Source organism: Dryobates pubescens, chromosome 24 (genome assembly GCF_014839835.1).
Source record: "Dryobates pubescens isolate bDryPub1 chromosome 24, bDryPub1.pri, whole genome shotgun sequence".
NCBI lineage: Eukaryota > Metazoa > Chordata > Aves > Piciformes > Picidae > Dryobates > Dryobates pubescens.
This window is the reverse complement of record NC_071635.1, coordinates 14,813,290-14,837,137: the sequence shown is the minus strand read 5'-3', so window position 1 is coordinate 14,837,137 and position 23,848 is coordinate 14,813,290. Positions and strand designations below refer to the sequence as shown.

Below are 23,848 nucleotides of genomic sequence, written 5' to 3'. Positions count from 1 at the left end.
CTGAGGAGCACACTAAAATAGCTAGATATGGGAAAACAATCAATCCAGCTGGAAATACAACCAGTGCTGTGAAAAGCATACACAGTATTTTTGGATGTGGTGGTCTAAAACATTCAGAAAGGACACTGTAAAGAAATACATTTATGAAGAGAGGAGGAATAGGTTTGTTTTATTGCTATGTTGTTTAGAGAAACATTAATGAATATTAAATGCAAATTATATGTAGGCAGGCTACTGTGCCTGTTTTATTTAGGCAGCTAATAATTGACTTATTTTTTCCCTTCTTTACTGAAATTTGTACATTCTTTAAGTATATCTTTGGGATTCCAAGCTTGTGCCCCTAGAAAAAGGACTGTGATAGATAAAATGAATGAATGACCGAAGAATTGAAATTAGGAAATTGAAATTGCAAGCACAAAATAACTCCCTGTATTTGTTTTGTGAAAAACTGGAGTTTGGGGCTCTGAGTGTGTAAAAGTGTACTGCTAAGAGGAAAAACTTGCATGGCATTTTGAGGTTGTGCATTGTGCTGCTTCTCTTTTGAGGTTCTAGATTAAAAGTTAAGAGAGTGGCTGTAAGTTTTGTGGGTATAGATGACCATTCAGGTGTTGAAAATATCTATTTCTAAACACTTGTTCCTTTTTGTCACCTATTGTACTCTCCTCCAGTGGGAGGAAGGATCTGTCTGCCTCAAGCTGTGGAATCCCAGTGTTAGAGCAACTCTTTAGCCTGTGTATGTGCGTGGCATTTTCTCTGCTGTCCCTAGCTTTTGGTTCAGGAGGTTTCCTTGAATACCCAGAGGCCTCAGTTCAGCTGTCATTAGGAAAATGTCTTTTGACTTCAAATAAGAATTAAGGCCCCAAAGCATCTGACTACAATGGCTGCTCCCAGTAAAGCAACATAAACATATTTTAATTTCCAGAACCTCTTTGTGGCTCTTAGAAGGAACCTCAGTTAAAGAAGCAGAGCTGGTTTGTGTGTTCATAAGAACCTGGGTTTGGTTTTGATCTTAGTTCCATGTACTGGTTATGGGAAAGTGTAATTTAGGTACAATTATCTCATTTCACTTTTTATTTGCTTCCTTTATTTTTTTTTTCTGAAATCTCAGAGCAGCATTGCAGTAAACATTCTTGTTAATAAGATTCCTAGGAAAGACTTTTCAAAACCACTGAAGGTCATCTAGACCAGATGTTTGGAGTTTTTTTTTGTTTTCCTAATTACTGATTTATTTATATTTTTTATAAATAAAATCATGCAGAAAGTGGCCACTATGAAGGTACAAATACATAAACACACTTAGGGGCACATTGTGAAATCCTAGTTTGAAATCATGATTATGCAGGGAATGTGCATGTATGGACAGCATATAACTCACAAACATTGTTTGCTGATAGCTTTGCTCTTGCAGACTTTGCCAGTTTGGAAGTGGAAATGCTGGTCCATATGAGTGAAAATGCAATGGGGTGATAGTGGGCCAGGAAGTGTACTAAGCAGCCAGTGCTGTTCAGCAGTATCACACTGCTGCAGGTCTGTCTGTGTGGCCTTTGAGTGGCTCCTGCATGTCACTAGCATGTGGTTCCTTAGTGAGTTTTCAGTGAACAAATGCAATGTGTGTATAGATAAGCATGTGTGTTTGAAGCCAAAACTATTCTATCAAATATGAAAATAATTAGCCTGTTTCTGAGAAGGTTATGGAGGGTGCTGGTGCTGGTTTTGGAAATCCATCAGTTTACATTGGTAACTAACTTCCAGGCTTGGCTATAGGTGAAGATCCTATTTCCTGTATCTTTCGTTGATGCTGAATCTGTATCACGTGTGCATTTTTCTTAATAGTATCTGGTGATGTGCTGCCTGTGGATAGGCATAGATATCACTGCACACCTTTGTGACCACAACCATATATGTGTCTTGGAGGTGATCTGGCACTGTCTCACTGCATTTTTGCTATGTTCCTTGTCTTACAACGTGTAGCACATAGGCAGGAGGCTGCAACCCTGACAAAGCCAGAAGGACAGTGTGTTGTCTGCTCTCAGGCTATGCCCTGTGGGCCAGTGCCTGTGTATGATAGTGTGAAGCAAACTGATTTAAAAGGGCTGAAAGATGTGCTATGCTTTTAACTCTTTTTCTTGTCCTTTTTTTTTTCCTCTGGTTAAGACTAGGAAATGATCCTTGAAGTTAAATTAAAATAGTCTGTGGAAGACCTAAAGTGACATAGAGTGATGCTGGGATGAGCTTATTCAGATGACAAGGAACATATTGTGATAACCAAAATGCAGAGATGGCAAGTATTTTGAGCAGAAATACACTTAGGTTCATCATCTGAAGGTGATTTCACTGGCAGGGAGATGTAAAGAATCTGCCAGCCAGCTGCAAAGAAATTCCTTTTAAACTCCAGCAAAGCCCATATTCTAATAAAAATATTCCAGCAAAACAGTGCATGGGATGATTCTGTACATATTTACACTTAGTGTAATAATGTCCCAGGTCTAATTAAAACACAGTGTTTTAAAGAACTAATTGTTACAGAAAAGTGGTTTTTATGTAGCTAGATTAGTAATAACTAACGATAGATGAATTCAATTACCATAAATTTCAGCCAAGAGAATATTTAGACTCGTACCACAGAGGATTGCTGTGAGTTGGGTAGTTAATATCATTATCTCCTCCCCTCGTTTAAACAGTTTGCTTTGCAATCATTGTGGAACATAAGAAGTGATTTCAGTTTTTCCCTCTTAATGGGGCTTTAATAAAATCTGATAGTATTTTTGCTAATGCTGGGTGGATGGTTAGCAACAGGGGTTGCTCCTCTAAAGCCTGCAAATGCCTGCTGAGATAGAAGGTGCTGAGATAGCTGCTTTCGCTTGCAGGAGAGGATACTTCTGCACCTAAAGGCTAAAGAGATTGTCTGGGATGTTAAATATGGGTCTGTTGAGATTCTGAACCTTGTATGCTTTATCATAGAATTGTTTCAGGTGGAAAATACCTAATTTCTATTCTACTTCTAAAAGTTGGGCTGCAACAGAAAATAATGCTTGTTACTGTCCAAACTGCAGAGCAATAGGGCAGGCTACTGCAAGACGTGTTACGCTGATGGGTGTTCTGTGGTGCTTGCCTGGGTGGCTCAGTTCCTTTGATTTTAAGCTCACAAAGGGGTACTCTATCCTTGAGGCTGTGTGCACACTGAAGTGGAGGCATATGGTCAGTTGAGAGCTAAGCTCGGTTTGCTGTGACAATACAATGCCATTTGCATGGAAGAAGGAGAGCGCTTGAAGAAAAGGATGTCTTCACAAAATGGTTGGCACTGCTAGACTAGAAACAGTCTGGGCTAATCTCTTTCTGCTTTCAATTAATTTCCTTTTTGCTTGAGCCAGTGGTCTTGGAAATGCATGAGCATCTAGCTTGTGACGTGAGTCAGTGTTGTCCGGTTCCTTGGTGCCTTGGGGTTATGAAAAATAAGTGTGAAGGGAGCAGCCATCAGCTTCACCTTAAACAAAAAGCTATAACCATTTCCTGTGGTGACAGGAAATAAGAGCAAAAGGGCATTTGAAGGTCTCTACTCAGGTAACTACTGCACTCTTCAGAAAACAGAGCACAGGGCAGACAGAAAATGGAACTGTTGGGTGAGACTCCTGATGCTGCCTTGGATTTAGCTTCACTTCCTCTGTTAAAGTCAATAGGTTGAAAAAAGGCACATGTCCAGGCTAAGTCAGTCAGTCTGAAGGGAGGAACCTATTGCAAGTGCCCACCACTTGTTTCCTTGATTTCCTTTGTCCAGATCAGGTGTGTATATGCTTTTGTGGTTTTGTCTGACCATCTTTTGAAGCTTGTTGACAGTGTTCAAAAACCCAAAGAAATTTTGGGGCAGCCACTTGTCTCAACAAATCGAGGTTGATGGGTTTTTTATATACATTGCCTTCCAAATGAAAGCTACAGCTAGCAGGGAATATGAAAGTTAGCTTCTCACACATACACAAAGCCTAGCTGGTTAATGAAAATGTATGGAATTCTTATCTGCTCTGCCTTAGCAGGCATAATGATTTACACAGCCTGACAGCACTAGTGCAGCAAGTAAATGCATTAGTCATAGTGTCCATTTTTCTTGCAAATTTGTGACACAGATTTAATTATGGGAATGACCAGCAACTTCCAAATCTAATTTTGGTAGGCTGAGCCAACTTTTTTATTTTAATAACAATGGATTTTTTAGCAATGATTTCATTACTATTTAAAGAAATCCACCCGTATGGAAATAACCAATTGCCTGGATTTTATTTGCTTTGCTTTACCTTAATGGATGTTGAATGGCTTAGGGTTTTTTTGGGGGGTTCTTTTGTTATCACTTTTATAATCATATTTCTAGCATAAATATCCTTATCTGGCTTCATTCTTTCTTGCACAAAGATTGTAAATATTTTTCTGAAGTCAGACAAATGTTTGTATACTCTCCTTGTGCCCTTCTAATTGTGTCTTTGCAGTGAAAAGGGGCAGAACAGTCATCTGGGATTCCCTTTCTAGTGTGCTAGCTGTTTACAAGAAAATCTTGTCAGGAAGTCTGTTCACAACAGGTGCTGAATTCTAGATTCAGTCTTGTTTCATTTCAAAGTGGAGATGCTTTATGGTGTGCCACTACACTCTTATAAGTGGGCTCCTCTTCCCCTGTGAAGTAGTACAGTGGTGCTGCTGGTCTGTGCTCCCAGTTGGATTTGGCTAGTTCTCAAACTCTTGAGCAAGTTCTCCCTGTTAATCAGCCACATGGGAAGCCACCTCAGCCTTGAAGGATGGCATTTTCCATGAGTGCACGGGGAAGGCAGAGCTCAGCAGCAGTGAGTCTTTGGACCAGTTGTTATGTACCTGGCAGGAAGAGTTTGGATTCCATGGAATTTAAATAATCTTGGGAGCCACTTAAGCTGCCTTATTGTCGCTTTCTCTTATATCATGGCCAGTGCTTGCTTGTTACTTAGCATCCTCATTTTGATTTCTACAAGCTTCACCTGAAATCTTACAATCATGTAACCTGGGCTTCATCAGCTGGTTCCAGATGTACCAAATACCATTTTCTTCACTTTTGTTGTGTATTCATGCTTCCTGTGTATAGCAGGCTCAGTTTCATACCTAGTTTGAGTTAGCTTGTATTCTTTTGGTACAAGCAAGGCAGAGTAAAAAAGCTCCCTGTGACAGAGAGCTGTTAGTTTGAGCTTAAGGAAACAGCCTTGGGTACAGATAATTATTCTGAGGGATAGCCAGGCATGAGCACCCATCCCAGTATGCTCTCTCCCATGCCTCTCCAGCAGCCAGACTGACAGGGTGGGAGTTACAAACAGATGTACAATTTCTTACAGTCTGCTTGTCTATGAGCAATGTTGAACTCCTTTACCAATACAAAAGGGGTAGGTATAAAAGTGCAAGAGTCACAAAGTTAACAAGTAAATGAGATCTTGCTTCCAAAGCTCTGGGAGAAGTCAGGTAAGGGGATAACTGGAAATCTGGGTATTTTAACAGCTATTGTGGGGTCCATCTGCTGGCACAGTTACATGAAAAGACCATTGAAGACTGAAGGGTTTAGATGGCCAGCCAGTGCAGACTGTCTGAGAGCCAGCTAACAAATAACAGTCCTGCTGTTGGTTATCTTTGAAATAGAATAGGATAGAATAAACCAGGTTGGAAGAGACCTTTAACATCATCGTGTCCAACCTATTATCCAACACCACCTAATCAACTACACCATGGCACCAAGCACTCCATCAAGTCTCCTCTCGAATACCTCCAGTGATGGTGACTCTACCACCTCCTCGGGCAGCCCATTCCAATCAGCAATCACCCTCTCTGTGTAGAACTTCCTCCTAACCTCCAGCCTAAATCTCCCCTGGCGCAGCTTGAGACTGTGTCCTCTTGTTCTGGTGCTGGTTGCCTGGGAGAAGAGACCAACCTCTGCCTGTCTACAACCTCCCTTCAGGTAGTTGTAGAGAGCAATAAGGTCACCCCTGAGCCCCCTCTTCTCCAGGCTAAGCAACCCCAGCTCCCTCAGCCTCTCCTCATAGGGCTTGTGTTCCAAGCCCCTCACCAACTTTGTTGCCCTTAAATGTTAGAGAGGAGGAGTAACCAAGAGGAAAGTTGCTATTAAGCTCTCAGAAGAGAGTATCCTCTAGAAGGCCAGCGATTAGTCCCTGTACTTTTTTTGATGACTAAGAGGAAAATGCAGTGACATCTACATAACAACAACAAAAAAGAAACTGCTAACTATCAAATGTTTATAAATTATGTGGGCTGTAGCTGGTCTCAGTGCCTTCTCAGTTTTCCTCATGTTCCCATTGGCTTTTGCTACTGAGCTTTTAATTCATCTCCCTCAGTCTTATGGGACTCAAGCAGGCAGCTCTTCCAAAAAGAAACCATTCCTTTAAAAGTAGCAGTAAGTAGGCCATCAAATGTATCTCTTTGTATTCTCTTTGCAACCCCCAAATAATTAACTACTATCTTTTAAAAGATAGATATATTTAGGTATTCTCCTTCTTTCACGTCCTCTCATGACAGCTAAGAGTAGGTGTAGGGTTCTTTTCTTGCACCTTCTTCTTTGGTCAGCAACCCCATCTAGTGCTCTTCCTTGGCGTAGTGCCTGGTGACTGCTTTTAAGACAGTACATTGCATCCATCCCTTTCCCTCATCATTGCTGTTTTCAAGGAGTAACAGGCTCTCAGAGAAAGAAATAGCTGAGGGTGTATGTGCAGTGCAGTGGCATTTCTTGAATTACTAAAATAAGCAGTAGAAGTGGACGTTGCTGGAGGAAATTCAGAGGCGTTGCAGATCTGAAAGGTAGCATGAGAGTTCAAGCAGCTTTATTGTTCCAGCCTGACTGTCGTTTATGAATTGCAAAGTAGGAGGGAATGAAGTTTCAGGAGCTAAACCTGGGCATTCAAAGTCCCTTACATTTTATGATCTGGTGTATTTCTTCTGATCACATAGTGTGGGGAAAGTGGAAATGGAAGTTCCCTCAGACTGACTGTGCTGCAGTTGTCTCTCTGGTTAATGGAAATCAAATACTGGAAATTCGTGAAAAGCTTGATTCCATTTTCAATGATTGTCATTTCCTCTTCTAGACATTCTGCAAATGATAGCTACCAATGATACATGTTATTTTGACTCTGTTATTCATTAGCAATGAGGCTGGTGAGAGGCCTTGAGCACAAGCCCTATGAGGAGAGGCTGAGGGAGCTGGGATTGTTTAGCCTGGAGAAGAGGAGGCTCAGGGGTGACCTCATTGCCCTCTACAACTACCTGAAAGGTGATTGTAGCCAGGAAGGGATTGGTCTCTTCACCCAGGCAACCAGCACCAGAACAAGGGGACACAGTCTCAAGCTGTGCCAGGAGAGGTTTAAACTCAAGGTGAGGATAAAGTTCTTCACCGAGCGAGTCGTTCGTCATTGGAATGGGCTGCCCAGGGAAGTGGTGGAGTCCCCATCCTTGGAGGTGTTCAAGAGGAGATTGGATGTGGCACTTGGTGCCATGGTCTAGTCATGAGGTCTGTGGAGACAGGTTGGACTCAATGATCTTTGAGGTCTCTTCCAACCTTTGTGATATTGTGATACTGTATGTGTTTGGTATTACATAATCAGGCAGTGTGTTGGGTTAGTGTGTAACTCACATCGGTGCTAATAGACAGTTTCAAAGTTTCATTGTTTAAGATTATTTTGATTATAATTTGTAAACTTCTGTTGCCCTCTCTAATGTGAAAACACATTGTTGTCAAAAGAAGATGCTTGGTTTGGGCTAATTTTTTCTGGTTCTGCTTACTTTTTGTTAATGGTCAGGACTTGGGGAAAAAAAAAAACCATTGCACTAGGGCAGAACTTGTGTGCAGATGGTAATATTGAAAAGGTCCTGGTACCTATTTGTGGTGCCTTCTTGTCCCTGTTTTGCAACATTTCCCTGCATTTTTACTCCAAGGCAAAGTAAAATTAACAGGAGGAGATAACCACTGCTTCTGTTGTAAGATTAAGGTGTCTGACTTCCAGTTAAGTCACTGAAGTTTGTATCCTGGGATGATGTCATAGCGCTTACTTGAAATCAGTTTTTAGAAGTCAGTGCATTGAAAAGCTGCCCTATTTCTTTCTGTCAAATACTTGGAGAAATATTTGCATGGTTTGTCAGGGAAAAAAAAAAAAGGTGAAAATTTGCACTACAGAACTTTGAATAGTTTCTTTGTGAAGCATTTCAAACCTCTCACAGATTGTAAGTTGTGTCTGTGGGAAGCAAATGTTCGGTTCATTACGTTAGGCAGGTTGGTGCATAAAGGAGAAACTGGGAAGGGAGGCACTATGAAAGATAATTTGGTTTTTATTTTGCCCTCTCTGTAGTATCTTTTAATACTAGAAGAAGCATAACTGCATTCCTCTAGGGCTCTGGTTGTACACAAACATGTAGTCATTTGGCCTGATTTAAGGGTAAATGTTCCCTGCAGAAAGATTTGGCATTGCACAAAATATATAATTTTCTCCCTCTCTTTTAAAAATTCATCAAAAGGAAATGAAAATGTTTTTAGAATCTGCTGTTAATGTTCTCCCCCAAAGTTTTAGCTTGCTGTTAAAATAGAGCAATGATCCTTTTGTCTGTGCTGCAGCTTTTCGTCACCTGCCTGAGAAAAATGTGTGGTTGGGTGTGAGGGAGTGGAGGGAAATCATCCCTTCCTTTGGAACAGGGGCATTTAAACCCCTGTCTTCTGCTTCACTGGCACTTTGAGCTGGTTCTGCTGCAATGAGGAGCTGTTTCACCTGGTGTCTGTATTTGTTGTCAAAAACCATCTGGTAAACTTGAGGAGTTAACCATCATGGGCTCACTAATCCCTAATGGAGCATGGAGCTCTTTCTCCTCCCGTGTCCACCAAATGTGGATTCAGCAGCTAGCAAGAGCTGAATTCAAGATGGTAGTATGCATGCTTTGTGATGTCCCTCTACAAACAGTGGTACCAGTGTTGTGTTGTTCCATGCATACCACCTTCTCCTTAAGTTTATTTTCAGGGAAGGAAAAATATCCTGCATTAATTCATCAAGCTGCTTGGGTTTATAGCCCAGAACAGGTTAAAGCTCTGCCCGGATTTGGATGTCTCTTTCCTATGGTGGTTCTCTGTCAGACCTAGCAAAACCTCTTATTCTCCTGGGGTAAAATCAAGAGGGACATCATTATTACTATGAGCTGAGTGTCTGGAAACCGTTGCCCTTGCTGTCAGGGTGACAAATACAGTCTTAATGGAAGTGCCAGAGGTTAGGTCACAAGCCTTCACAAAGTCTTTCACTCAACTGGCAAGGAAGCCTTCTCAAAACTGGAGCTTCCTTTGGAAAACTGTGTTTATTGTTAGCCCTTTAAAAGGCACTTTTGGGAAACTATCCTGGCCCTTCAGTATGAGACAGTAGCAGTTCAGGATTTTTTTTGAGTGGCTGCACTTGTGTTGCTGCTGAGAGACCCTTTTCATTCTTGTTTTCCCGTAGCTTCTTTCAAAGTATGATAACAACCTTCAGCTTTTATCCTTCATAGCACATATTTGGAAATATGGGTTATTGTGAAGGAGGGGGAGAAATGTTTTAATTAATGGACTGACATTACCTGGCCTCTGTTAACACTCTACTGGCAGTGGAATAGATCTTTCATTTTGATTTTAGGTGAAACAAAAAAAACCCAAACTAAACAAGCTCCAAAACCCCACCTCAACAAAACCCAAAACATCTTGGAGATGATTCCTTTGCCTGCCTTGAGGCTCCTGCTTGCTCATACAGTTTATCACCTTTCTGGCAGGACATGAGCAAATGCAGCTCTCAGCATCTTATTCCCTCCTCTTTCAGCCCAATTCTTCACCTCCTTAACCCTGGTTATTTTCCTGTAATGATAAGTAAATTGTTTTAGAAGGGCACCAAGGCTGGTGAGAGGCCTTGAGCACAAGCCCTGTGAGGAGAGGCTGAAGGAGCTGGGATTGTTTAGCCTGGAGGAGAGGAGGCTCAGGGGAGACCTCATTGCTGTCTACAACTACCTGAAAGGAGGTTGTAGCCAGCTGGGGGTTGGTGTCTTCTCCCAGGCAAGCAGCACCAGAACAAGAGGACACAGTCTCAAGCTGTGCCAGGGGAAGTTTAGGCTGGTGATGAAGAGAAAGTTCTTCAGAGAGAGAGTTATTAGCTATTGGAAGGAGCTGCCCAGGGAGGTGGTGGAGTCACCATCCTTGGAGGTGTTCAAGAGGGAACTGGATGTGGCACTTGGTGCCATGGTTTAGTAGTCATGAGGTCTGTGGAGACAGGTTGGACTTGATGATCTTTGAGGTCTCTGCCAACCTTGGTGATTCTGTGTGATTAGATCTCTTTATTCTTCTAGTGGTCAACCTGACCGAGACCGTGCATGACTGGGAACAGCTTTTGTTCCTGATGTAAATCCACTGTATGAAAGCTGCGCATGGTTTTGCCCCTTCTGCATACTCCTTATATGCATTGTGCCATGAGAGAGGTCTTTGCATTGCTGCCCACCTGAGTGGAAAAGTCATTCTAGCTTCTTGCTCCTGGTGCATTTGAGGCATGTGCTAATAGCCTGCAAGTGCACACCTTGTGCCTCGTTGCTTAGAATAGAATAGAATAAACCAGGTTGTAAGAGACCTTCAAGATCATCGTGTCCAACCTATCATCTAACACCACCCAACCAACTAAACCATGCAACCAAGCACCCTATCAAGTTTCCTCCTCAACACCTCCAATGATGGTGACTCCACCACCTCCTCGGGCAGCCCATTCCATTGGGCAATCACTCTGTGTAAAACTTCCTCCTAGCCTCCAGCCTAAACCTCCCCTGGTGCAGCCTGAGACTGTGTCTTCTTGTTCTGGTGCTGGTTGCCTGGGAGAAGAGACCAACCTCTGCCTGTCTGCGACCTCCCTTCAGGTAGTTGTGGAGAGCAGTAAGGTCACCTCTGAGTCTCCTCTTCTCCAAGCTAAGCAACCCCAGCTCCCTCAGCTTCTCCTCACACGGCTGTGTCCCAAACCCTTCACCAACTTTGTTGCCCTTCTCTGGATATGCTCCAGCAAGTCAACCTCCTTCCTAAACTGAGGAGCCCAGAACTGGACACAGAACTCGAGGTGTGGCCTAACCAGTGCAGTGTACAGGGGCAGAATGACCTCCCTGCTCCTGCTGGCCACACTGTTCCTGATGCAGGCCAGGATGCCATTGGCCCTCTTAGCTGCCTGGGCACACTGCAGGCTCATGTTCAGCCTAGCATCAACCAGCACCCCCAGGTCCCTCTCTGCCTGGCCGCTCTGCAGCCACTCTGTCCCCAGCCTGCAGACTGCATGAGGTTGCTGTGACCATTGTGCAGAACCTGGCACTTGGATGTGTTCAATCTCATGCCATTGGATTCTGGATTCTTTCCCCCCATTTTTACTACTGTATGGAAAGTGACTGTTAACTGTTTGAAGGAGAAATATATTACCTAGGATTAGATAACATGAATAATGTGAAAGCCCAGGGTTTTGGGGGGGGGGGAAAAACCCCAACCCTCAAACCTTTTAATAAAATGGACTGTCAAATATACCAGCATGTCTTTCAAGAAATGATCAAAAAACGTGTGAAAAGTTTCATATCCTTTTAAAAGTCAAATAATTATCCCCCATCAGAATTTTTTTTGGGGGGGGGGGGGGGGCTAGATGGACAGTACAAAGATGAAAGAAAATTGTACAGATAACATTGCACTTCACAGCCGACTGAAGCAGGTGTTAGAAATGCAGATTAAGTGTACTGACTAAAGACTATATAAATTTGAAGTGAAAATGCCACCGGTCTGCTTGCAATGTTGGGCACATGTGGAGTTTCAGATAGTTAAATTATTGATTTTTATTGTGTGAGATAGTGCAGCAGTTCGGGGGAAGGTCCTTGTGCCTTCGTGATGGCTTTTCCCCCTTGTAATCTTCAGCACGGTGCATGGTGAGCACCTAATAGAATTTGCTTTATTGGGCAAGTTTTGCTGGGGAAAGAAAGTGCATAATGCAGCTATTTATTTATGCCCATAATATAAGTTTATTTGCCAATGAGGTGTTTTACAGGAACAGGCAGTGCAATCACACAGTCGTGGGTAAATACCACTTCTATAAATGAAGGGGGCTGAGTGTGAGTTGTGTTGCTGTACAAATCCACAGATGCTGGGGAAAATTGTGGCTGCTCCTGCAGCACACTCCTCTGAGAGTGGCATAAAGTCGTCATTTTCTGCACTTCGTAGGCTTTGTGTGGACATTATGCTTCATGCTACACAGGTGCCTTGCTGGTGTGGGTGGTGTGAAGCTTGTTAGGGTTTTGGTAGGAGGGCATTGAGAGAGGGATGGTGTTTTCTTTTCTTACAGCACCTCAGTAACCTGCTAATAAACTGTACTAGTCTGTGAATTTAATTTTGTCATGACTTATCAGGTGCCTGGAGCTAGTAATCAATCTGTAGAAAGACTAATTCTCACATAAATTAGAATCAGAAGTGGATTTGGAGTTAGGCTCTCCTAAAGTGAGGAGCAGTACTGAGGCTCAACATGAGGGACAGTCAATTTTCTCCTCACTCTGGACTGTTGTGAGAAAAAAGTGATAGGATCCTCACGATGCTCTAACAACTGGCTAGGAGGGGAGACAGTAACAGGAACGTGATGCTGTCATCCATCACCTTGAATGACTGCGAGGGAATGACAGCTTTGGCAGGATTTTATCTTAGTAAATAGTCTCTGGACCTGCTGGTTCATGAAAGACCTGCTTTTTATTGAAATAGACAATATTGTGTTGTTCATCAGCACTCGGGATGTGGTGTTTGCATTGGCAGCTTTGCCTGGAATAGCTAGTCCATAGTCTGTAAACATCCTGTACATGGTTGAGAAACCTTGGTTGTAGCAAGGGGGACAGATATTCAAGTGTCTATCCAGTGCTTCCTGGAAGGTTGGCAGCATGCAGTTGGCAAAGAAAGTAGTTTGACATTTGCAAAAGCTATAGATGGTTGCAAGTCTTTTGCATGTATTTATTTTTTCCATAAGAAGAACATACAAACCTCAGATGTTTCACTATTTTCCATGCACCTCTACCCACAGACAGAGGAGGAGACTCCACAACCTTTCTGGGCAGCCTGCTCCAGTACCCCCACCATAAAGAAGTTTCTCTCCTCATGCTGAGGCAAAACTTTCTATGTTCCAGCTTATAACTCTTGTTCCTTGTTCTATCACTGAGCACCACCAAAAAGAGCCTGGTACCACCATGTTGACACCAACCCCTCAGATGTTTACAGACATCTTCTCCAGAGTAAACAGCCCCAGGTCTCTCAGCCTTTTTTAATAGGAGAGACTTTTAAGTCCCTTAAGCATCCTCACAGCTCTCCATTGGATTGACTCTGTCCAGTAGATCCCTGATTTATTGACTGAAATATTATTTCAATGGAGATTTAGCAAATCAAAGAAATATTTTGGTACTTTCTTTGGGTTATAAGTGCAGCATCAGCTTCTCTAGTGCCTGGGCTTTGTACTGGAGTGTTGGTGCATGTGCCACTTGGGAGCTGTGCATGCCTGGCATAGTGAAGGTGCAGTGTGGATGTATTAAAAGCATACGGACAGCATATGGATTATATTCTAAGAAGTAGTGCTTGGTGATTAAAGGATGGCTTTGCTTGCCTAATTGTTTGGAAGTCTCTTTGACCCTGCTTCTGTTCTGGAAGAAACTGTGGAAAATAACTGTAGAATCATTTTGGTTGGAAAATACCTTTATGATGATAAATTAGAACCCAAATGCACTTGTTACAGCATAAATGTGTCTATAGCTGGAGTTGCCTTACATAAGCTATTGCGCAGGTGCCTGGATTTAGCCTGTATTACACCAGTAGCACCAGCACCTCAAAAGGAAGTGTGTTTTCTGCTTGCCCTTGGCATGTGCAAAAGGGGATTTTTCCCTGGTGCCCATAACTGCCTGTTTTCCATACAGAGCTGTTAGAATTGCACTGAGGAGTATAAATATTTGAGTCAAGCATGCAGCTTCATCTGCTTAGGCCATGATCTCATACAGCCTCTGTGCTTCCAGTGCATCTTGCAGAGACAGCACTGCTACCAGGAGCCAGCCTGCTGACTTCCCATCCCGTTTTATAATGTGTTGAACACTGCTGTACATGCCTGAGTAATAGAGATGGGGAGAGAAGAAACCTTTGCAGTAGAATTCTTATGACAGTATCTTTTTAGGGCCTGGAATTTTTTTATTAGAAACACTCAGTGGTTATAGTGTGTGAATTACAGAGGAAACCGTCCTGAAATCCTTAGAAACGAAGCGTTCTCTTCCTCTGCATCATGATAAATGTAGCAATTGTGTGTGTATACTAGAATAGATCATATTGAACATCCCCTGAGCTCCGTTTGCAGACAAGTCCTATCTCCACCATGACAAAATTCCCACAAGGATTTAAATTATTAATGCCCTGGAATCTGCGGGGTTCAGCAGATATGTTCGGCGTTATTGATGGCAAACTTTATCCCTTTATTCCGAAGACACATAATGAAATAGGGAGTCCCTCAAATAACTGCATTTCATTTTTAGGCTAATTTTGTAGAGGCCAGTGGGCTTTGCCCTAATGTGTGTAAATACAATTTTTCTCTTTTGCAGCAGATTGTGGGGTAGATGGGAATGAGGCTGATTTGGCACTAATTTATGAATCCTTCTAGCATTCTCTGTGTGCTGCACCCTATGCGGGCAGGATGGTCTAATTACACTTACCCTATATAATGAGAGCTTTTAATGACAATTACTGATTGTAGTTACGGATGTTTAGGGACCATTTTTTCTAGCTTAGGATGATGTATTGACTTTTACAAGAGAAGGCTTTAATTTTCACTTTGTGCAATATCTCTCCTTCCCTCCTTACCCCCCCCTCCAGCTTTCACAACTGATAGGCTGACTGGCAAAGCTGCTAAAGTGTCGCCACAGCAAATTATTGTTCAGCTAATTTAACTTCAGGAGATACCATTTTTCACTGCTTTGTATTTCTGAGTTCACATCTACGCTTTCCCATGTTCCTTTTGTAGCAAGTTAGTATTTGAAATGATGGTATACAAGTTGCATTTGTTTTCTGTAACAAGGTAAAACTTCCTCACACTGAATCTGCCACTGCCATGATAAGCAGAAACACTTTGAAAAGCTTCATTTTCTCTTAATATGCTGATGGAAATGACATTTTAATATGAGGCTGGCAGTTTTAAATGGGAAGAGGTTTAATCTTTGTTCCAGTTTTCACCTGGATTAATTGTAGTGATAAACAGAGACTCCACTCACGGTCCCAGATTGCAAAGTTGCTTTACATGGGTTCTGCTCACTTTTCTTGAGTCATGCTGTGAGTGTACTTCTCACTGACTGGTGTCTTTAAAGATAAATACAGATTGGGGCAGCTTCCAGTTTAGTGTTCACTTTCTCAAATGAGCTGTCAGTGATTGGAAGACACAGTTTAAAAGATTCATTACTTTTTTTCCTCCTTTCTCTTTCATTTACTAGGTTCAAGGGGGGGTTGGGAGTATCTTTGCTTTAGTTCCTGCTGCTGGCAGTCATGTATTGGTATGGGAAATTATGCCTATGGAGGGCCTTATAGGAGACCTGAGTGTGGCAACTTTTACTTTGTACAAGCTTGAAGAATGATGGACTTGCTGGGAGAGGAGTATTTTGTGGGATGCTTTGGATAGATTTTTCTGTAGTAAGCCAAACCAGGGTCACTTTACTTTGAATTTGGGATGATTAGGAATGCCTTGATTTTTATAGGTTGTTGAGGTGCATGGAACTGCAAAAGAGAGAAAACATCAAATAGGTCAAAAATGAACTTGACCTTCTAAAAGAAATGTTATGATTTGGGAGCTAATCTTGTTTGGAAACAAAAATGAGGGCAGAAAATGAGTTCCAAATGGGCATCAAGCAGATTTGTGTGTTTCAGTGATGACATCCCTGCTGATCACAGTTTATTGCTGATGCTCACCAACATGAACTCTAAACTTCTTGCTTTGCTTGTTCTGCTGCTTTGATAAAGCAAGCAATGTGCTTCAAATGCTGCAGTTATGTGGGATTGTACATTCCAAATATTTTCCTACGTGTCTTTACTGATTCAGTTCCTTGGTTTTGAGGATTCTTTTGGTAAACAGAGGCGGGGTGCTCAGAATGACAAATGCTCCTGTCCAGCAACTGTCAGCACATAAGTGCTGTAAAGCACTTTTTCCCCCCTCAAAGCACATTTAATAGGGAATTGTGATCCCACAAAATGGAATAGTCTTTTTTCTTTTCTTTTTTCCCTAGACTGAGGTGCTGTTTCTCACTGACTTCTCAGGTGACAGAGCAAGTTTGAGAGGTGACTACCCTGCTTTCTGCTCTTCATATGCTGTAAAAACCAGTGCCAACACGTTACTGTCTTGGGCTGCGTTTTTGAACCAGTGCTACGAAGTGAGCAAAGTTTGGAAACAACAGCCTTGGGTTTATTTCTCACACTTTGTCTGTGATCTGTTTTAGAAGTGGCCTCATGTCTGCCTGAAGAAGAGGACATGGCTATCTGTGTCTAAAGGGTAGGAGGCTGAGAGTAACAATTTCTTAGTCAGCTTTGCTAGACAAGACTGTGAAGCTGTGCCTTGTGTAAGCCTAAAAGGTAGTGCTCTGCCCTGATGGAAATCAGTGGGAAAGGCTGCTCTGGTGCAAGGTTTCTTTGATTAATGTTTTGCTACAAAGCAGAAAGATTAGATAGAGAAGTTGCTTTTTTGGTAGTGTATTTTAGATATTTTTTCATGTCAGGTGTTGAAATGCTCCAACTATCACCAAGAACAATCAATCACATGTGCTTCATATTGCTCTCTTATAATTCTTACAGACATTAACATTCTCTAAACCTACCTGAAAGGAGGTTGTAGCAAGATGAATGTTGGTCTCTCCTCCCAGGTAACAAGGGATAGGAGAAGAGGAAGTGGTCTTAAGTCATGCCAGGGAGGTTCACATTGGATATTAGAAACAGTTTCTTTTCTGAAAGAGTAGTCAGGCATTGGAACAGGCTGCCCAGGGAGGTGGTGGAGTCACAGTCCCTGGAGGTGATTACAAGATGTGGTGCTGAGGGGCATGGTTTAGTGGTGGACTTGGCAGTGCTGGGTGAACAGTTGGACTTGGTGTTCTTAAAGGTCTTTTCCAGCCAAAACAAGTGTATGGTTTTATGATGTTTCATTCCAGTCAACATCGGAGTGTGGTTAGGAAAGGGGAACTATAATCTTGTATGCTTACTGGGACAGAGTCTTTTCAATCATGTTCTTCTCATGACTCTGCTGGATTTCCTTCCTGGACCGTGTGACAAATCATGTACACAATAGTCTGTCTTCACATAACTGGGATAGTATCTTCCCAGCTTGAGAAACTTTACTGCTTCCAAATCCCTTTTGCTTGAGTGGAACATGTGCAAATATTTTCAAGATAAGGTTACCTGAAATCGCCTGTTAAGAGCTGAGATACAAAGTAGTCCCTAATGGGGATATAAATGTAAGTAGCACTTGTAATATATTGTCAACACTGCCTTTTTTGTTTAGTTATTGAAGGTCTCCATTTGCATTTCTTAATGAGTGTGAGGTATGTCACACAGTTTGAGAGGGAAGCTACGACTGGGTAATGCTTCTGAGGGGCATGGATATTACAGCCTGCTAGAGTCCCCAAATCAGGTGGAGCCTGAACGCTTCTGGCTTTTCTGCAAGAAATCGAAGGAGAAATTCCCTGTGTGAGAACTGATGTTGGATCAGTGGGATGTGGGTTACACTGCTCTAGAGGAGTCCTCTTACCTGTTTATCTGCTTCCCCATGAGGGTTGTGAGATACTGGAACAGGTTGCCCAGGGAGGTGGTAGAAGCCTCATCCCTGGAGGTTAAGGCTGAGTGGGATGTGGCTGTGAGCAGCCTGATCTAATGTGAGGTGTCCCTGCCCATGGCAGGGGGGTTGGAACTAGATTATCCTTGAGGTCCCTTGTGACTCTGACAATTCTATGATTCTACAATGAAGGAAAGTGGGGGCATTTAGTCCTTATTTGTTTAGGGACCAATCTTTTCTCCAAAAAGTGGAACAAAGAAACAGTCTTTTCTGTATTATTCTTTGTTGATATGAACTATGACATGCATGTGACACACACAATGTTCTTTGTTTCTCCTTGAAGTAACCAGCCAAAGGGTTACTCACCAGATGCCAGCTCTTACCTTCCTGGTGCTTAAGCAATGGCAACCAGCAAATGGCACTTCTTAATCCATCATCATTGCCAGCCTGTTACTAACAATTCTATTTGAAATGCTTTGAATGCTCAGGGTGTGCACTTTGTGAAGTCTCATCTTGTGCTAGATCTCAGTGCCTAGTAGTTGATCTCACTATAATTATCTACTGAATCCATTCTGTTCAGGAGCTCAAGAAGTGCACTAGTTCACTTTATGCTGGTACTGTTAACTTCTGTGACTCTAGGCATTTCCGCTAAAAACCCAGTTAAAAAGCCAACCAAAGCAGACAAACCCCCTCGTGTATCCACCTAGCTCTTGGCTTTCTTTTCTGTCCTCTGTGGTCTTTTTAACATATGTTTCATAAGCCAGGTTATAGACTTGGTGGAAGAGACAACCTGGTAAGTACATACAGTTGGCTACACATTGGGTTGTCTAAACATTGAGCACCACTGTAAAACAAATAATGCAAATAACTCTGTTCTGGTGCTGAGAGTCCCCTGTTAATTTGTAGGTAAGCATTTGTATCTTCCTTCCTATGCTTTTGTTTCTCCTGGATGAGTGTATGAAGGTTGCATACAGATGAAATAGGAGGCTGATTAAGTGGCAGTGTAGAAGAATCAGGGAAACCAGCTACCCTGGCTGTTTGACAACCATTTGCATACTAAACTGAACAAAAAGGAGAGCAGCTCTTTAGTCTGTTTCAGTCACAGCAGCCTAATGAATTGTCCATAGCCATGTAAGTTATTAAACCTAATTTGTGCTTGAATCTTTTTCAAAGAGATGATTGTGTTTATTTTAAAGATGATCTGTTGGTGCTTTGCTACAAAAAGGAGGATTTGTTTTTACTGTACCATCAAATAATTTGATGTTGTGCCACTACTTATGATGTAGTTATTTTTTTTCTTAGCCTGCTTGAGAAATATTTCTGCCTGGCATTTCATTACACAGATAATATTTGAGGTGAATGTTAAAACTGTGTACAAGAGCAGCATTTAAGAACCCCCATTTGTTCCTTAATTAACATATAGCTGCCTGTGTTCCCTCCATATGCAGTCAAGGCAACATTTAAGAAAATACTGTGTTCAAATATGCCATTTCATAGAGGAGAGACAAAGAGAGTTTGCCAGGACAAAGGGCAAGGTCATCAATTTGTATTCACCAAATGTGACATACAATGCATAAAGAGGATTTGATCAAACCTTTTTAATGTACTTTGTTCAAGAGGTTGAAAGGAATGCTGCTGTAATTGTCTGCACTGTAGTGGCATGAGAAGGACAGGTGGCTACTAGAGAACTCTTCACAGGTTTTTCCCTTAGAATGATTGCAAGTTTGTGATAAGTGAAGCTCTGGGTTTGGATGGGATTGTGCTGGTGGCAGTGAGACGTACACCCATCCACCTAAGGAGTTTCCCCTAATCCACATGCACTAAGGTAAAAGTAATTGATACTCTGGTCTCTTCCAACCTGGTTTATTCTATTCTATTCTGTTCTCTAATTCATGTATGGGATTTTTGGGGGGCTTGCTTTGTCTTTCTGTCAACAAGTCATTACTGTCCTTAATCACAGAACCATAGAATTGTTTTGGTTGGAAAAGATCTCTAAGGTCATCGAGTCCAACCATTGACCTGACAGCACTGTGGTCACTAAACTGTGTCTTGAAGTGCCACATCTACATGCTGTTTTCTTTAATGTTGGGACAAGTAAAATAGACAATTGTCTGCCTATCTGTTTTCCCTGGATGGTCTCACACTTGCAATAAAGTGCTTGTTAGCATGGCTGACTCAGTGCCATTTCCGAGAACTATGGTGATACAGGGTTTTTTTGCCTTGTATATCCTCATTTACTGGATAGTTAACTTTTCAGGCAGATCCAGCAGTGTGGAACAAGATTTTATGTTTGTATTAATGAATTTTGGTTTTCTAAGTTTTCCACCCTTGTCCTGGTTGTATTTGCATTTGCTGTGCATGTTTCCTGGTCATCTGAGATTCTGTAGCGCTTTGCTGCGCCTGAAAACCTTTCCCCATTGAATCCCTTATTATTCCATGGGGTATCAGATTTTGTTCACCAATTTATTTTTATCTGTCCTCTTTGTCCAAAAGAATAAATATCATGTTGGAGGGAAATCTGATCCATTTTGCTAGCAGATCTGTAATACTGAAGTGCATAATTTGGCAGGAGCTTGGGGCTATTCTCCTAGGTGTTGGACACTTTACATCCCTCAGCCACCAGCAGTACATCTTGATTCATTAGAAAGCAGTGAGTGGGCAGGCTTTGTTTCCTCTGTAGCTTGGAAATGCTCACTCAGGAGGAGAGCAGTGTCTGCTATGGTGTCTTTAGCTGTCTGTGTTTGAAGCTGATGCCCTGTAACTGAGGCAGTGGAATGGCAGAAAGCATCTTCGCAGAGATGACAGATCTCAAGCAATATTCCTACTGACCAAGCTGTCTTGGAGATTGCAGCTGCAGAGGTGTTCACCAAGGCTTGTGCTGTGGAGCTATTTATTTCTAGATTCCTTGCCTGAATTACTCAGAAGATCACTTCAGTGGAGAGGGAGCTTTTGTGCCACTTGGGCCTTTCAGACTATTTTTGAACTCGCTGTTCTCTCATAACTCTGTCTGCACATTATTAGGGAGCTTGCTGTTGGAGCCATTATTCTTCAAAGACTTAATTAAATTGTACAGTGTAATTAATCTGGCATCTTAATTTCTAAAATTCTCCTAGTGTGTAGGTAATAAAACAGCAGAAAGATTTTGTGGCTGAGCAGAGAGATTCTGTGGCAGCTTGGGTGTGTTATGAGCCTGGGTGGAAACAAAGAATATATCCTTTTATTGAAAATAAGTTTATCCATGGCTGACTGAAGCTGCACTGCAGTAAGCATAAAAAACTGCTGTACTGGGACTGACCAAAGGTCATCTGTCCAAAGATTCTTTCTCTATTAGTGGCCAAAGGCAGATATTTAAGGAACAGATCATTCATATGTGATACTTCCCCTCAAGTTCTCACACTCTTTAGCTATCTCCTCAGCTAGTTATAGTTTCTGCAGTAATACATTTCAACAGGTTTATCATCCAGGAACTTGTCCTGTTTTCTCTTCAGGCCAGGTACGTGCATCCTGTTGTAAAAGACTTCAAGAGAGAAATGACTGGGATGAGTCACCAGATTTAACCAGAAGCTTCTGCTCTTTCTCCTTATGTTGTCTGTGCTTCCTAGCTCAGGGTGTTTTACTGAAATAGTAGGGCACTGGTATCTCAATGGCTCACACACCAAATGGAAAATGGATATCTCATTGAGTGCAGGCCTTCAAAGTAAAAAAGGCTACCTTTAGGAAGAAGGTGCAGCTTTAATACTTGGTTTGAGACAAGCATCAGAAAAATGTGGTTTTGTGTTGCTGCTTGGTTAGGAGCGTGTGATATCATTTTCATCAGGAGACTGGTCCAAAGTTCTGCTTTTGGGATGAGGAACAGGCTGGAACTGTTTGGGCAAAGGCTTTTATAGGTAACCTATCCTTTCTCTGCTTTCTCACCTTTGATACTTTAGATGTGTCCCCTTGGATAACTTCAGCTGCATGTCTTGATCTGGCAAGCAAAACTTCTATGCAAAACCAAAATGGCATCTTTCAGTAATCAAAAAGCATGGAATTTCAATTACATCTTCAATCCAGAAGTCACAAGATGCCTAGTTGTGTGCTTACAGAAATGCCTGTGTCCTGCTTGACAGGTTTATCTCATAAGGTTAAAAATATGTGGGGGGTTTCTTTTGGTTTTTTTAAATATAGCTATTGATAGAAGAGGGGAATACAAATGTAACCAAAGAGGCTCTTTGAATCTCACTTCACAACAAACATCAAAGCAAAATGCACTGCCACCTGTTAGCGTGGTATGAAAGGTTAGCAAGGGTGCACTGCCTTCTGCTGAATCATTTTGCTCTTTGAAATCAAAGTTAACTAGTTCAGAGATGATTTTATTTTAATAGGTGCACTGCTTCTGACACTCTTCTTACTGTTGTGGGGATGGGAAGATGCTTTTCACTTTCAGCTTCATTTAGGCTTTCTGGGGCTCCATAAGCAAGCTGAGATAAGAGGTTTGGGTTTGTTTTTCTTCATCTAGAAGTCACCAAAAAAAGGAAAGATAAGTATAGTGGTTGTTAAAAATCACTGCTGATCCTTTTGGTCTATGCTCACTTTTGAGCATGTGTGTGCTAACAGGGTGACTTGTATGATATGCTTCCTGCTAATATAAAATTTTAGTCTGCCCATTCCTCAAATACAGCCATTTTTATCAGTATATTTCCTTTGTGTCATTGCATTTTCAGCTCAATTTTCATAATGCTTTATTAGGGCTTGAAAGCCTGAATGGTGTGTAAGCAAACAGATGATACAGTACTACACTGGGGAAGGATGCTGTTTGCCTGTGTTGGTTGAGTTGTGTTGTACACTTGTATGTAATTCTGAGATACTTTCAGGCTGAGGGCAGAGTGTTGTTGATAGGCAGTGCCAGGATCTGGAAATCTGGGCAAATCCCACAGCATGCTGTTAGCACAGCACTGTGATCCAGAGGAGTAGGTAATTAGCATGTAGGCAATCAGGTTAAGAACTGGGGTGCAGGGATGACTAAGCATTGCAGTACAGCTGAGGCTTCAGGGGCCTGAGGTTCAGCATAGGGGGTCTTATTTTCTGAAGACTGGGCAAGACTGAAACTCCCCCTTCTTGCTGGCTCACTTGTCTAAACACACAGGCTAGAAATACTGCATTACCCTTTCTGCTGTCTGCAGGTAGGGGCCTGTGACAGCTGAGAAGAAGTTGTTCAGCTTCTACAGGTCAAACGTAAATGAAGGTCAACTCTGCATGTGAAACACTTGAGTTTCTTCCCTTTCCATTCCTCTGAGCAAGGCAAGGTTGCATCAACTTCCCAACCCCTACTTTCACCACCTGGGTGAAATGGAGTGTGTTTGCAGAGTGCACTGTGATAAACTGCTTTATCTCTTCCTTCCTGCACCTGAAGTCTAGCTAGGTAAATCTCTCTTGCAAACATGAGCTGCAGAAGCTGAAGAACAGCAGCTTCTCCTAACCAGAATGTTATAAACAGTGTAAATAAACTTCTTTCTGTGGCCATACTTGACAAGACAGAAGAGAAAGTAAAGTTTGGCTTGAAGCATACAGAGAAAGTACAGCTTCTGCTTGCAAATTTAAATGGCTTAGTAAATGAAAAGGTACAGAAAGTAAGAACCTTGATTTGGAGACAGACCTGGGAGAGTTTGGGCTGTTAAGTCTGGAGAAGAGAAAGCCTCAAGGAGACCTTATTGTGGTCTTCCAGTATCTGAACGGTCCTACAAGAAAGCTGGTGAAGGGCTTTTTAGGGTGTCAGGGAGTGATAGGACTGGGGGGAATGGAGCAAAACTAGAAATGGGTAGATTCAGATTGGATGTTAGGAAGAAGTCCTTCCCCATGAGGGTGGTGAAACACTGGAACAGGTTGCCCAGGGTAGAAGCCCCATCCGTGGAGATTTTTAAGGCCAGGCTGGATGTGGCTGTGAGCAACCTGCTGTAGTGTGAGGACCCAGATGATCCTTGAGGTCCCTTCCAGCCCTAACAATTCTATGATTCTATGTTGTTCAAGATGCATTAATAGGATAATGAAAA

The 23,848-nt window shown here is 42.1% G+C and overlaps 1 protein-coding gene across 2 annotated transcripts in view; it reads left to right on the top strand.

Annotated features, from left to right (window-relative positions):
* Nucleotides 1–23,848, top strand: part of SLC10A7 (solute carrier family 10 member 7) — a 147,731-nt gene that overhangs the window by 47,694 nt on the left and 76,189 nt on the right. The window lies entirely within an intron of this gene.